Below are 13,068 nucleotides of genomic sequence, written 5' to 3'. Positions count from 1 at the left end.
GGTTGAATTTGGTTGAGTAGTTTTAGAGGAGAAGATTTTTTAAAAGTTAGCAAATATGATGAACAAATTGTGAAAAATTGTCATTAAAGGACAATAACCCCTTAAGGGGTCAATTGACAATTTTGGTCATAATAACTTATTTGTAGATCTTACTTTGCTGATCATTTTTGCTGTTTACAGTTTATCTTTATCTATAATAATAATCAAGATAATGACCAAAAACTGCAAAATTTCCTTAAAATTACCAATTAAGTGGCAGCAACCCAACAATGGGTTGTTTGATTCATCTGGAAATTTCAGGGCTGATAGACCTTGACCTAATGAACATTTTTACCCCATGTCAGATTTGCTCTAAATGCTTTCGTTTTTGAGATGTAAGCCAAAAACTGCATTTGACCCCTATGTTCTATTTTTAGCAATGGCGACCATGTTTGTTGATAGATCAAAACTTCAGATACAAGTTATAAACTAGATACCCTAAAGAACATTCAGTTTAAGTTTTGGAAGTATTTGGCCTAGTAGTTTCAGAGGAGAAGATTCTTGAAATAGTTCACGATGTCAGACGACGACAGACGATGACAAGACGAACGCCAAGTGATGGCATAAGCTGACTTAGCCCTTCGGGCCAGGTGAGCTAAAAAGTCATCCTTTCTTCTTTTCTTGAATTTTTAAGATTTCTTTGCTCTAATAGAATTTTAATTTGTGTACCCTTTGCAGATGTCTTTACTAATCATTAAAGTGTAATTTTATGGACAATGAAAATCCCATTTGTCTGTTATCTTCATAACACTGCTTATTCACAAGCCCCAAAGGAGTAATTTTTGAAGGCCTTGCCCAAATATACAAAATCTTTGCTCAATTAGTTTCTTTGATGAATTAATGAGATGAAACATTGAACTTTAATGAAAAATTTGAGCAAACCTGGCAAAAATCATTAAAGACATGATTTTACATCTCAAAACTTGAGGATTTTTGTGGGAATGTAAGAAAAATTTACTTATACAAGTAAATTTTTGAGAAAATTAAGGGGAGATTATTCAAACATTATCTATTTACTTATACATGTATGTGTATATTTTTTTTTCACTTGTTCAAGTAAAGAAAATGAACTTGTTTAAGTAGTACCCCTGACTGACTATGCTCCATTTCCTTCTAAGTTTGGTGCTATGAATGACTTTTCCTTCAACTTTGAACATTTCCTAATACATAGGCCTATATAAGGGTTAAAAAGACCTTTTATTTTTAAGGATTATGAACCCTTTCATTGTTTCATTTCTAAATATATGGAATTTATAGAAAATCTACAGGCCAGAGTTCTTGAAAAGTGGTGGTCCGAAGGTTTTGAATGAGCATGCCAACACAATGGTCCCAAAATCCTGAACTTTTTCAATCTGAAAAACTTTTAAATCATAAAATGATAATCATGGCCTTTAACACTCAGATAATATAACAAAGAAGATTTGGCATGATTGCCAATGAGACAACTATCCACAAAAGACCAAAATGACACAGACATTAACAACTATAGATATAGGTCACCGTACGGCCTTCTGACAACAATGAGCAAAGCCCATACCGCATAGTGAGCCATAAAAGGCCCCGATAAGATAATGTAAAACAATTCAAACGAGAAAACTAACGGTCTCATTAAGCAGGTCAATCAAGCTTTTTCCATGGAATTACATGTCTTCTGAATATCTATTGCTATAAAATTGCAAGTTAGCTACGCATTGTGACCATCTTGGAGAAACTGGATGACCTTTGAAGCATGTGTGTAAAGAATGAAATCTTAATGGATAAAGCACATATAATAAATATGACATAGTCTAATCCAAGTCCAAGCGTACAAGTACAATATACTAGTCCGAGATTACTTAGTCCTATAATATAAGACTCTGCAGGTTCATATCATTTACATTCAACGTTTTTTATCGGAAATTTTTTTTTTACTATCAATGTTGAACCGAGATTCAACATTGATAGTAAAAAAAAAATATCCGATATAAAAAAACGTTGAATGTAAATGATATGAATCTGCAGAGTCTTATATTATAGGACTAGAGATTACTCTGACGTCTAACAGCTGTTTTGCCAAACAAGCTGGGGCCCGTCTGGCAATACAGCCATTGGACATCAGAGTAATCTCGTACTAACAATATACAGGACATTTACAACTCAACAATTTTGAAAACATAATACATCATTCTTGGGCGTACTAGGCATGCTAGGTGAACTTGACTTCAGAGACTCATCACCCAAGTACTTTTGAATTGTTAAGGTTATTCAAGACTTTTGTAAACAAATATAAAAGGTAGCATAGCTCAAGCCATATCATGGAAAAACATGTCAAAAATGATTAAACTCTGTGTGTTTAAAATGTTAATACAACAAGAGTGCACACGCAGAAATGTCTCGCCTTATTTACTAATCATTGATATTATGTTGATAGTCCTAAATATAAAGTTTTATTACCATGATTACAACTGTCACATAAACTTAACATTAATCAAGACAAGAGTGCACACCCTGAAATGTCTCGCCTTCTATACTAATCATTGATATTATGTTGATAGTCCTAAGTATAAAGCTAAGCTTTATTACAACTGTCACATAAACTTAACATTAACCAAGATAACTAAACAAAGACCAATGAACCTTGAAAAAGAGGTCCAGGTCAGATGAACCATGCCAGGCAGACAGGTACAGCTAACAATGCTTCTATACAACATATATAGTTGACACATTACTTATAGTTTAAGAAAAATAGACCAAAACACAAAAACTTAACACTGTGCAATGAACCGTGAAAATGAGGTCACGGTTAAATAAAACCTGCTCGACTGACATAAAGATCATAAAATATTTCCATACACCAAATATAGTTGACCTATGGCATATAGCATTAGATAAAAAGACCAAAACTCAAAAACTTTGACCACTGAACCATGAAAATGAGGTCAAGGTCACATGACATCTGCCCGCTAGACATGTACACTTAACAATCATTCCATACAACAAATATAGTAGACCTATTGCATATGGTATGAGAAAAACAGACCAAAACACAAAAATTTAACTATAACCACTGAACCATGAAAATGAGGTCAAGGTCAGATGACACCTGCCAGTTGGACATGTACACCTTACAGTCCTTCCATACACCGAATATACTAGCCCTATTGCTTATAGTATCTGAGATATGGACTTGACCACCAAAACTTAACCTTGTTTACTGATCCATGAAATGAGGTCGAGGTCAAGTGAAAACTGTCTGACAGACACGAGGACCTTGCAAGGTACACACATATCAAATATAGTTATCCTATTACTTATAATAAGAGAGAATTCAACATTACAAAAAATTTGAACTTTTTTTTCAAGTGGTCACTGAACCATGAAAATGAGGTCAAGGACATTGAACATGTGACTGACGGAAACTTCGTAACATGAAGCATCTATATATAAAGTATGAAGCATTCAGGTCTTCCACCTTCTAAAATATAAGGCTTTTAAGAAGTGAGCTAACGCCGCCATCAACACCGCCGAATCACTATCCCTATGTCGAGCTTTCTGCAACAAAAGTTTCAGGATCGACAAAACCTAAACATTGAGCAATGAACCATATGAAAATGAGGTCAAGGTAAGATGAATGATGCCAGACAGACATGCACAGCTAACAATTCTTCTATACAACAAATATAGTTGACCCTTTTCTTGTAGTTTAAAAAAACAGACCAAAACACAAAAAGTTAATACTGAGCAATGAACCCTAATAAAGGAGGTAAAGGTCAAATAAAGCCTGCGGGGCTGACATAGATCATAAAATATTTCCATACATCAAATATAGTTGACCTTTTGCATATAGTATTAGAAAAAAAGACTAAGACTAAAAAACTTAACTTTGACCACTGAACCATGAAAATGAGGTCAAGGTCAGATGACACCTGCCAGCTTGACATGTACACCTTACAATCATTCCATACATCAAATATAGTAGACCTATTGCATACAGTATGAGAAAAACAAACCAAAACACAAAAACTTAACTATAACCACTGAACCATGAAAATGAGGTCATGGTCAGATGACACCTGCCAGTTGGACATGTACACCTTACAGTCCTTCCATACACCAAATATACAAGACCTATTGCTTATAGTATCTGAGATATGGACTTGACCAACAAAACTTAACCTTGTTCCCTGATTCATGAAATGAGGTCAAGTGAAAACTGTTGGACAGGCATGAAGACCTTGCAAGGTACGCACATACCAAATATAGTTATCCTATTACTTATACATGTAATAAGAGAGAATTAAACATTACGAAAAATCTTAACTTTTTTTCAGGTAGTCACTGAACCATGAAAATGAGGCCAAGGACATTGGACATGTGACTGACGTAAACTTCGTAACATGAGACAGCTATATACAAAGTATGAAGCATCCATATCTTCCACTTTCTAAATTTTATGTATAAAGCTTTTTAAGAAGTTAGCTAACGCCGCCATCAACACCGCCAAATCACTATCCAAGGGCGGATTTAGGCGGGGGCGTGGCGGGCGTGCGCCCCTCCTAAAATTTGCAAAGCATGGGTTGTCCTCAGCTCAATAAAGTATCTGAACAGACAACGAATATTAATCTCGTCGCATTGCATCTGTTTTAACATTCAAAGAAGTATATAAAACAGTAAGTTTAACAGAATCAACGTGATTACTAATAAACTGACCTACGGTTTATTTATAAGTTCTATAAATATATTATACTTCATCACGGTAATGCTTTTGGTGAAAAAATATCATAGGCTTTTAGCAGTTCAAGTAAAACAATGTGACATGGTAGTTGCGGATTTTATAAACAATTGCTTTGATAAGTTCAAAAACAACCCTACCTCACTTTCCCACGAAGTAGGCGAAAGTGTCCTACCTGCGGTTGGGTTGGTTATTTCATTATGGCACGGCCAAGAAAACAGTCCTGTTTAAATTCTTTCTTAATGAAAGATAGGAATACTGGTTCAGGCGAAAGGTTCGTTTATTAATTTGTATCATTGTTTAACATCTCTGTATGATATCAATATATGTTTCTCACTTTCAACCTGTAAAGTTTGCCGAAGCATGCATAAACGGTGAAGGCCCCCAACCCGTACTACCGTATTACATAGGATCCCACGAAAATAAACATATCTTCGCAAGGACCTCATTCTGATTTTACTGGTTTCCGGTAGAAATGTATATAAAAAGTTTGACATGACCTCCGGAAGTAGAAGAATAGAAAAACTAAGAAAAGACAATTAAAAATCGCTGGCAAAAGTAGAAATTCTTGTTTTCAAAATCTTATATTGGTCGGTGCGCTAATATTGAGTCAATGAATAGAAGCTCGCAGATTTCTTGTTAATTATAGATTACAACTTGTCAAATTGTCAGGGGTGGATTTATGCGGGTTTAGCTTCAAACTTAAGGTTCATCATAACAAATGGCCAAATATGGCCGTATTTTCACCTCAAAAACTACTCTGTGTACAGACTTACCTGTGCTGTTTGGAAAGTTTTAATGCCTAGCATCCACTAGATATATAAAAGTTAAATGCATTTTGTGTTTAAGAAAGATAAAATCTTTCTTGGTTTTTGATGGGCATTTTTTTTCCTTTCTGCTGAAGGTGCAAAAATAAACAAACACCTGAATTACTTTGATACTGTCCACTCACTGACTCAGATAAACTCTTTAACTCACCTATAGTTGTGAAGATACCTGGTGTCCATGTCAATTAAGGACAGTGAAAACAATACAAACCGGTTTTTTACCTGAGGGAGTATCTCATAGTTGTACCACAACTTAGTCAATTTTCACACCTTTTGCATGAAGGAAAAAAAATGCCCATCAAAATCCAAAAGAGATTTTATCTTTCTGAAACACAAAATGCATTTAACTTTATTATATCTAGTGGATGCTAGGCATTAAAACTTTTCAAACTTTACAGGTAAGTCTGTACTCAGAGTAATTTTTGGAATGTAAATAAAGCCATATTTGTCCGTTTGTTATGATGAACCTTAAATTTCTTGCTAATTTTACCACAAAATATTTATTTCTCGACACGCTTGGCAAGATATCTACATTGCACCCTCTCTAGAAGAATATTTCAATAATTTCGATAATAATACCTCCAAAAAAAATTCGCCTAGCTCCGCTCGGCGGAAATTTAAGTTTGCGCCCCCCCTAACCGAAAATCCTGAATCCGCCCCTGCTATCCCTTTGTCGAGCTTATTGCAACTTTACTAAAGTTACAGTAAAGTTGCAGGCTCGACAAAATTCTCTTTAAAGGGATCATCAACTTGGTCTTGGGACTTAATTTCTCTGACTGAATGGAACTCGGAATGGAAACTAAAATCCTTGTATTACATCTTGTGTTATGCTTACCCTTTTGGTATTTAAACACTAGAAATTTCAGATTGGACCCACACTTCTGTTTAACAACAACATGATCCCAGTGTCTGTGACTGTCTGTGTAAGAAAGTTGTGACTGTCTGTGTAAAACAGTAACAGTTTGTTCTTTTCAAGATTGGCGCGGTTTTATCTGGATCCCTGTTATTGAGGGTACCAGCTTAAGATTCTACCTAGACCCACTAATTCAATTAAAGGTTTGCAGGCAAGAACGGACATAAATTTAGTCTTTTAATCTTTGACTAGTGAGTATATTTGAAAAATCTCTCACCAAATACTCATTTCTTGCATTCATACCAATTGCCATACCATACTATTTGATTAAATTACAGTAACACTAAAAAGAAATTAGGTAATATTCAATTTTTCTAAATAAATAAGGCCGTTAGTTTTCTCGTTTGAATTGTTTTACATTGTCATTTCGGGGCCTTTAATAGCTGACTATGCGGTAGGGGCTTTGCTCATTGTTGAAGGCCGTACGGTGACCTATAGTTGTTAATTTCTGTGTCATGTTGGTCTCTTGTGGAGAGTTGTCTCATTGGCAATCATACCACATCTTTTTTTTTTATATGAATAAGAGTGAATAGTTCGGGTTTCTTTTAATATTATTGTAAATATTAGGTAGCTGCAAGATAAGATCCATTACGGGTAATTTTACATTAATCTAATTGCACCAATTTACTTAATTATCAGGAAAAATCTTTTCAGTCTGTCAACTTTTAGACCAACCTCATCTTTGGCCGGATCCCAGAGCCACTGAGTCATAATAAATTAATAATTAAAAAAAAACACACGGTCCTGCAACGGATAGAATATTTCAAGCAGTAAAACACTATTAAAAAGTAAGTATAATCCAGAGGTAGATTTAAGGGGGGGGGGGCATAATTAAGCCCTCACGAAGGCATTCGATAAAGTAAGCCACAGTCTCTTAATCCACTAACTTAGCCATTATGGAATTAAAGGGTTAACAAATGCTTTGATAAAAGCGCGTTGAAGGCGGGAGAAGTTTGACATCATAAATGTAGAGTCCATAGTTCAACAGGGATCAGTACTGGGACATAGCCTCTTCCTTTTCATTGACATTGGCGGCCGGACAACATTTCATTAACTGTGAAGCTATTAGAAATGACACTATTGCATGTCGCACTGTATCATTAGGAAGCAACATCCTACACGGTGGGTCTCATTGGGGTCTAAGCGTGACGCGGGATTGCCGATTTTTTGTAAGAGTGACACGTGAAAGTCAAATTATTGTGCCGTGAAAACGGGAAATGAAGCCTTAGCGTGACACGGGAAATTACAAAACAAAATGAGAATTGTTTACGTGCATAGTGTTAATAAACTCCTCATAGATACCAGGACTAAATTTTGTATATACGCCAGACGTGCGTTTCGTCTACAAGAGACTCATCAGTGACGCTCGAATCCAAAAAAAGTACGAAGTTGAAGAGCATTGAGTACCAAAATTCCTAAAAGTTTTGCCAGATCCAGCTAAGGTAATCTATGCCTGAGGTAGAAAAGCCTTAGTATTTCAAAAGTTCTAAATTTTGTAAACAGTTAATTTATAAATATAACCATATCAATGATAATTCATGTCAGCACAAAAAGTGATACCCTCGGGGAAATAAATCTCCTACAGCAGTGTAAGCGGGATACGGGAATCTGACAAAACAGTAAGCGGGATCTTAGATCAGAACCCCCCCCCTCCCCCCCCAATAAGATCCCCTACAGGAAGACCTCAACAAGCTAGAAACGTTGAATAACAAAGGATGATGCAGTTCCATCCTGACAAATGTGTTGTTCTACCAATAACCAATAAGAAAGAACCAGTACACAATAAGTAAACCCTCCATTGCCACAACTTAGAACATACACCATCAACCAAATATCTGGAATCACTATAACATCTGATTTAAAGTGGGGTGCTCACGCAAATAACATTTGTCAGAAATCTAATAGGACAAAAGGTTCCTTAAACGAAACTTAAATTTTGGAAACAGTGAGATCAAGGAAAGGCATATACAGCTTTAGTAGAACCATCATTTGAAAATGCATGTTCAGTTAGGGATCCTTAACTACAAAAAGACAAGCATAAACTAGAAAGAATATCAACAAGATATGTAACAAACAGATACCACAACACACCATCAGTTGAATCTATAATACACAAACTTAAATGGCCAACACTAGAGGAGAGAAGAAAGAATGCTAGACTAACTCTCTAATATAAATTTCGAATGAGGAGTAAAGATTGATGCTGACGACATACTGATACCACCAGACAGATTTTCAAGACATATACACGCTTACTCTTTTCAAATAACATCCTACAAGAACAGCATCAGGAAAAACTCCTTCTATCCACGTACAATAAAAGAGTAGTCCTATAACATATGACTTGGCACTCGTATTCAATTTTTAATGTTTTTATACTGATATTTACATTTTTTTTAATGCTCGGGTGGCACATTGATAGTAAAAACAAATCAGAAATATAAAATAGAAATAGTAAATAATGCCCCCGAGGTCATACGTTGTGGGACTAGAGAAAAGATTGGAACACCTTACCAGCCTCGGTGACAGCTGCAGATATTCTTGACTCGTTCAAGAGGCTTTGTGGGACTAGAGAAAAGATTGGAACACCTTACCAGCCTCGGTGACAGCTGCAGATATTCTTGACTGAATGCACATTAAATTTCAAGTCCCATATTTTAATTTGCAACATGTATAAATGCTATGTACAGCAAAACATTTTCATTTCCGTTAAAATTCTTTTTGTACTTGTTAAGTATGCAAGTGTAAACTAAATAGTGGCATGATAGTCAACATAATGACGGTGGTCACTTAGTGGTAGAAGTAGAAGTACTATTTAAGAAAAATATTACCGAAGACAGATGGTTGAATGGAATCGCACAAATCCAAAGATAGTGTTTACTCTACCAACGAGTAAGCAGTAACGTAGTTTCCATTGAAGCAATAAGGCAACTGTAACGGTTTATTTCTTCCTCTGTGATATTTTATCCTGAGGATAATTTGTCCCGGTAATTTTTTTCCAGGCATGGTATTTCACAGGTTGATTTTTTCCAGAGGAGTGAAAATCTATCTGTGTTATGCGGATAGTATGTACCGGTATATATTTGCCGTACTATATTTCACAGAACCGTGTGAAATAGAGTCCCATTAACTACTATGTAAGTTACTCACAATCAATATATACCTGACTATAATTATAAAATGTTTCACAAAGGTAGACCAAATTTGCATAATTTATCAAAGGGAGGTAATTATGAGCAATTTATATTTTAAAGACATTAATATAATATATTTCTGAGTCTATTTTATAGTGAAACTTTTCCTTGAATCTTAATTTTTATATATTCATTTATATAAAAAGATGACTTACAACTTGATTTAATAAGACAGATAACATTTCACAGGTAAAAACTATCCAGCTGTTAAACATGCTTTTGTTCCAATATATTGTTATGCTATGATTTATCTGATTTCCATATAATCAATAACTACATCTCTGTCCCCAGACGAAACTATTTATATAGTTAAAAATATCATCATAATCAAATTCTTCTATTACTGTTAACAGTAGTAATGCAACTAATCTTACTTTTAAAATTTATATTTGTACTGAGATCTAAAAACAACTCACTTTTACATGTATTTCACTAACCTTATTTAATCATGATATTATTTTCACAATTACGATCTTTGAAATTATTTCTGGTTTTCTTCCCTATGTTTCATGATAATTTTCTTTTTAAAAGGATGATATTGACTTGAATATTTCAGGAAATTTTTTCAAGGATAATTTGTGAAATTATTTCCCATTATAATACATTTATTTACAATTTCGCTTTATTTCAAAAACACTTTTATTATTTCATAGCATTTTTAAAGGATAAGTTTTTTCTAATAACTATTCAATAAGTTAACTACCCAGATAGAATTTCACGGCAAAGGAAAAAATATCCCAGTGAAATATTTCCCTCCGGATAAAAAAATAACAACAACTACTGTGACATTTTTTCCTCCGGATCAAATTTCACCCGGATATAATTTTGCTTTACACAACTACCTCGACAAACGGTGTTGACCATGAAAATAAAGAGAAGGATAGATAAGTTAAGATCTTTGAAAGCTTCGTTCTTGTCCCTTTATACACGTATTTCTAATCAATAACTTAAAGACAAGGTGAAAGAATACCGCTAACTCCATCGTTTCCTATAAAAAAAAAAAAAAAAAAAAATCCCAATGTTATTTAAAATATCTCGTTTAATGGAACGGACCAGTTATTTCTAGGGGGAAACTGGATAGAGACAAGGGATCAGAACTGTGAACTAACTTAAAACTTGATGTTTTATTGACACCATGTGCATGAGTTATGTTGACGATAATTTTGAGACAATATGTGGAAAATAAAAGTACAAGCCCCAAACAAAAAGAAAGACGAGAGAGAGAGAGAGAAAACCCAACATGTGTGCACATATAGTACATTTATTGTTTATATTGTTGAATTTGGTATCAGTTTGGTCATTTAAGGACTCGCATATTCTTGAGAGGGAATACGTTTGGATGTGAGGGATGTATAAATACACAGCCACAAGTAATCGGAATAAGGACTTTCAATCCATCACCTTGTGTGGGAATATTGCTATACTTTCTTGACGGTCAGAATCCTTGCAACAGGTGTTCACGGGTCTGTTATTGAACCTGCTGCAATGACCTTCTTTCCTTTTTCATTAAAGATTCAAACCCTTCGTCCTTGTCACCCTACTATGCATAATCTATCTATAGTAATTGTGTTATTGTCAATATATGTAATCGTCCTAAATATGCATGAACTATTTGCCACTTGACGTTAAACAAACAACAATTATCAACCAAACTTGGCGGCGTGGTAAAACATGTTTGTGAAAACTCAACCTTTTCCATAATTTCGGATAATGAGGTAACGGCACTCCAATAGAACAAACAATTCAAAGGCTTGATTCAGTTCACACACACAAAAAAAATAACACATAACAGCGATAAAAAATTACTCACAGTTACTAAAGGCTATATCAAAAGTTTATTTCAACTAATAAATAAACCATGTGTGTTACCAGAGACATATAATGTATTATATGTCTCTGGTGTTACGTACATGTTAATCCGCATTTCTTTCCTTGTCCTGAATATGCATTAAATATTTGCAATTGGAAGTAAATCACAATTAATCAATCAATCATTTCACTGTCCTTCATTTGTAAAAATCCTTGTTTTTTGGACTTAGGTCGTTAGTTGCCCGTTGACAACCGTAGTACATCTCCGTATTTTTCTTTCTACGATGTTTATCCACACCATGGTAAATACCCATTGAAAAATAATATTCGCAAAATTTCAAGTCGACCTACCTCCTCTTTCAAAAAGATGAATACAAGACGCTGTCAAATTGGTTTTAATCACCACTTCCACTCATAGCACAATTGCATTAATATATATATATTGCCATTTTCTTGCAAGGACAAGCTTAGATAGGTTAGACATCGAAGAATTCTACTGGAGAATATGAAGACATGAAGATATGTTGTATCTTTATTTTCTTTGAGCTAAAAGAAAAATGTGTTTGTGTGTGTGTTTCCTTGATTTGTTTTTTCTTCATATATTTATTTATTTAACAAACTGATCCTTTCTTTTTTTTTATTTTGTAAGGTTGGTCTTGCATCTTCTTAATTAAACCAAGTTAAAGTTTATCGAGTAATAGAAATATGGTCTATTTGGTCTTCACCAGATCGGCAGTAAAACCCTTGCAAAGGTGAGGCGTCCGTTTGGGGTTCGGGATGTATAAATACACAGCAACGTCATGGCAGAATGGGACATTAATTCCCATGCATTGTTTAGAGAGAGTCCAACCCTCTTGAAGAACTCTTATACAACAACACCTTTGCGGGTCCGTAGGTGGCAAGTTCTGTCCATCCAATATAATCTCATTTAGTAGTGTCAATCCAAATAATCCTCCATTCATCCTGGTAGATCCGTTATACAGGACCAACCTATCGTATCTATTGTATTTATATTTAATTTTCGTCCTGAAAATGCATGTGCTATTTGCCACTGGACACTAAGCAACCAACAATCAGTCAAATATTCTTTCATTTATTTACCTCATGTTTATAGGTGTTGTACTGTATTTCTTGGTTTTTTTTTATGTTATTCAGTTTCTTCTTTCTTTTTCCATTCCATCTACCTACTCTTATGTTATTGTTTTTTGTAAGACATGTTTGGGTGTTGGAAGAAAGAAAAGTTAAGACGAATAATACTGATAGTTTGTTATGGTGAATTGTTGACCACTCCTCGCGCAGTCTGTTATTGTAATTCATATTAAAAGTGAATTCATTGTGGTTATATGAAGTATGTAGGAACGACAAAGAAAAAGATTTGTGTTGTAAAAAACATACAGCTGGTTCAATGGTAAGATGACAATATACGAGCCTGTTATAGTTACCAATCTTGTTAAAATATATTGTAACTTTTGTCTCAATTGCTCTTTTTCTTTTATAAGAGTATAACGAAATCAGAGATCTATATTTTGATTAGAAAAGATGCGTGTGCTTTGTAAACTGCATTAAACATAAAAA

At 34.4% G+C, this 13,068-nt stretch overlaps 1 protein-coding gene across 2 annotated transcripts in view; it reads right to left on the bottom strand.

Moving 5' to 3' along the window:
- LOC143046023 (G protein-activated inward rectifier potassium channel 3-like) overlaps positions 1-6,584 on the bottom strand; it is an 87,300-nt gene extending 80,716 nt beyond the window's left edge. For both annotated transcript variants that reach the window (XM_076218966.1, XM_076218967.1), the window contains exon 1: positions 6,413-6,584. The gene's annotated coding sequence lies outside the window, so the exon portion shown is untranslated. The remainder of the gene's footprint in view (positions 1-6,412) is intronic.
- Positions 6,585-13,068: the final 6,484 nt, after the last annotated feature.

The sequence above is a fragment of the Mytilus galloprovincialis genome, chromosome 9 (assembly GCF_965363235.1).
Source record: "Mytilus galloprovincialis chromosome 9, xbMytGall1.hap1.1, whole genome shotgun sequence".
NCBI lineage: Eukaryota > Metazoa > Mollusca > Bivalvia > Mytilida > Mytilidae > Mytilus > Mytilus galloprovincialis.
The sequence above is the reverse complement of the archived record's forward strand: the minus strand, read 5'-3'. Positions and strand labels throughout refer to the sequence as shown.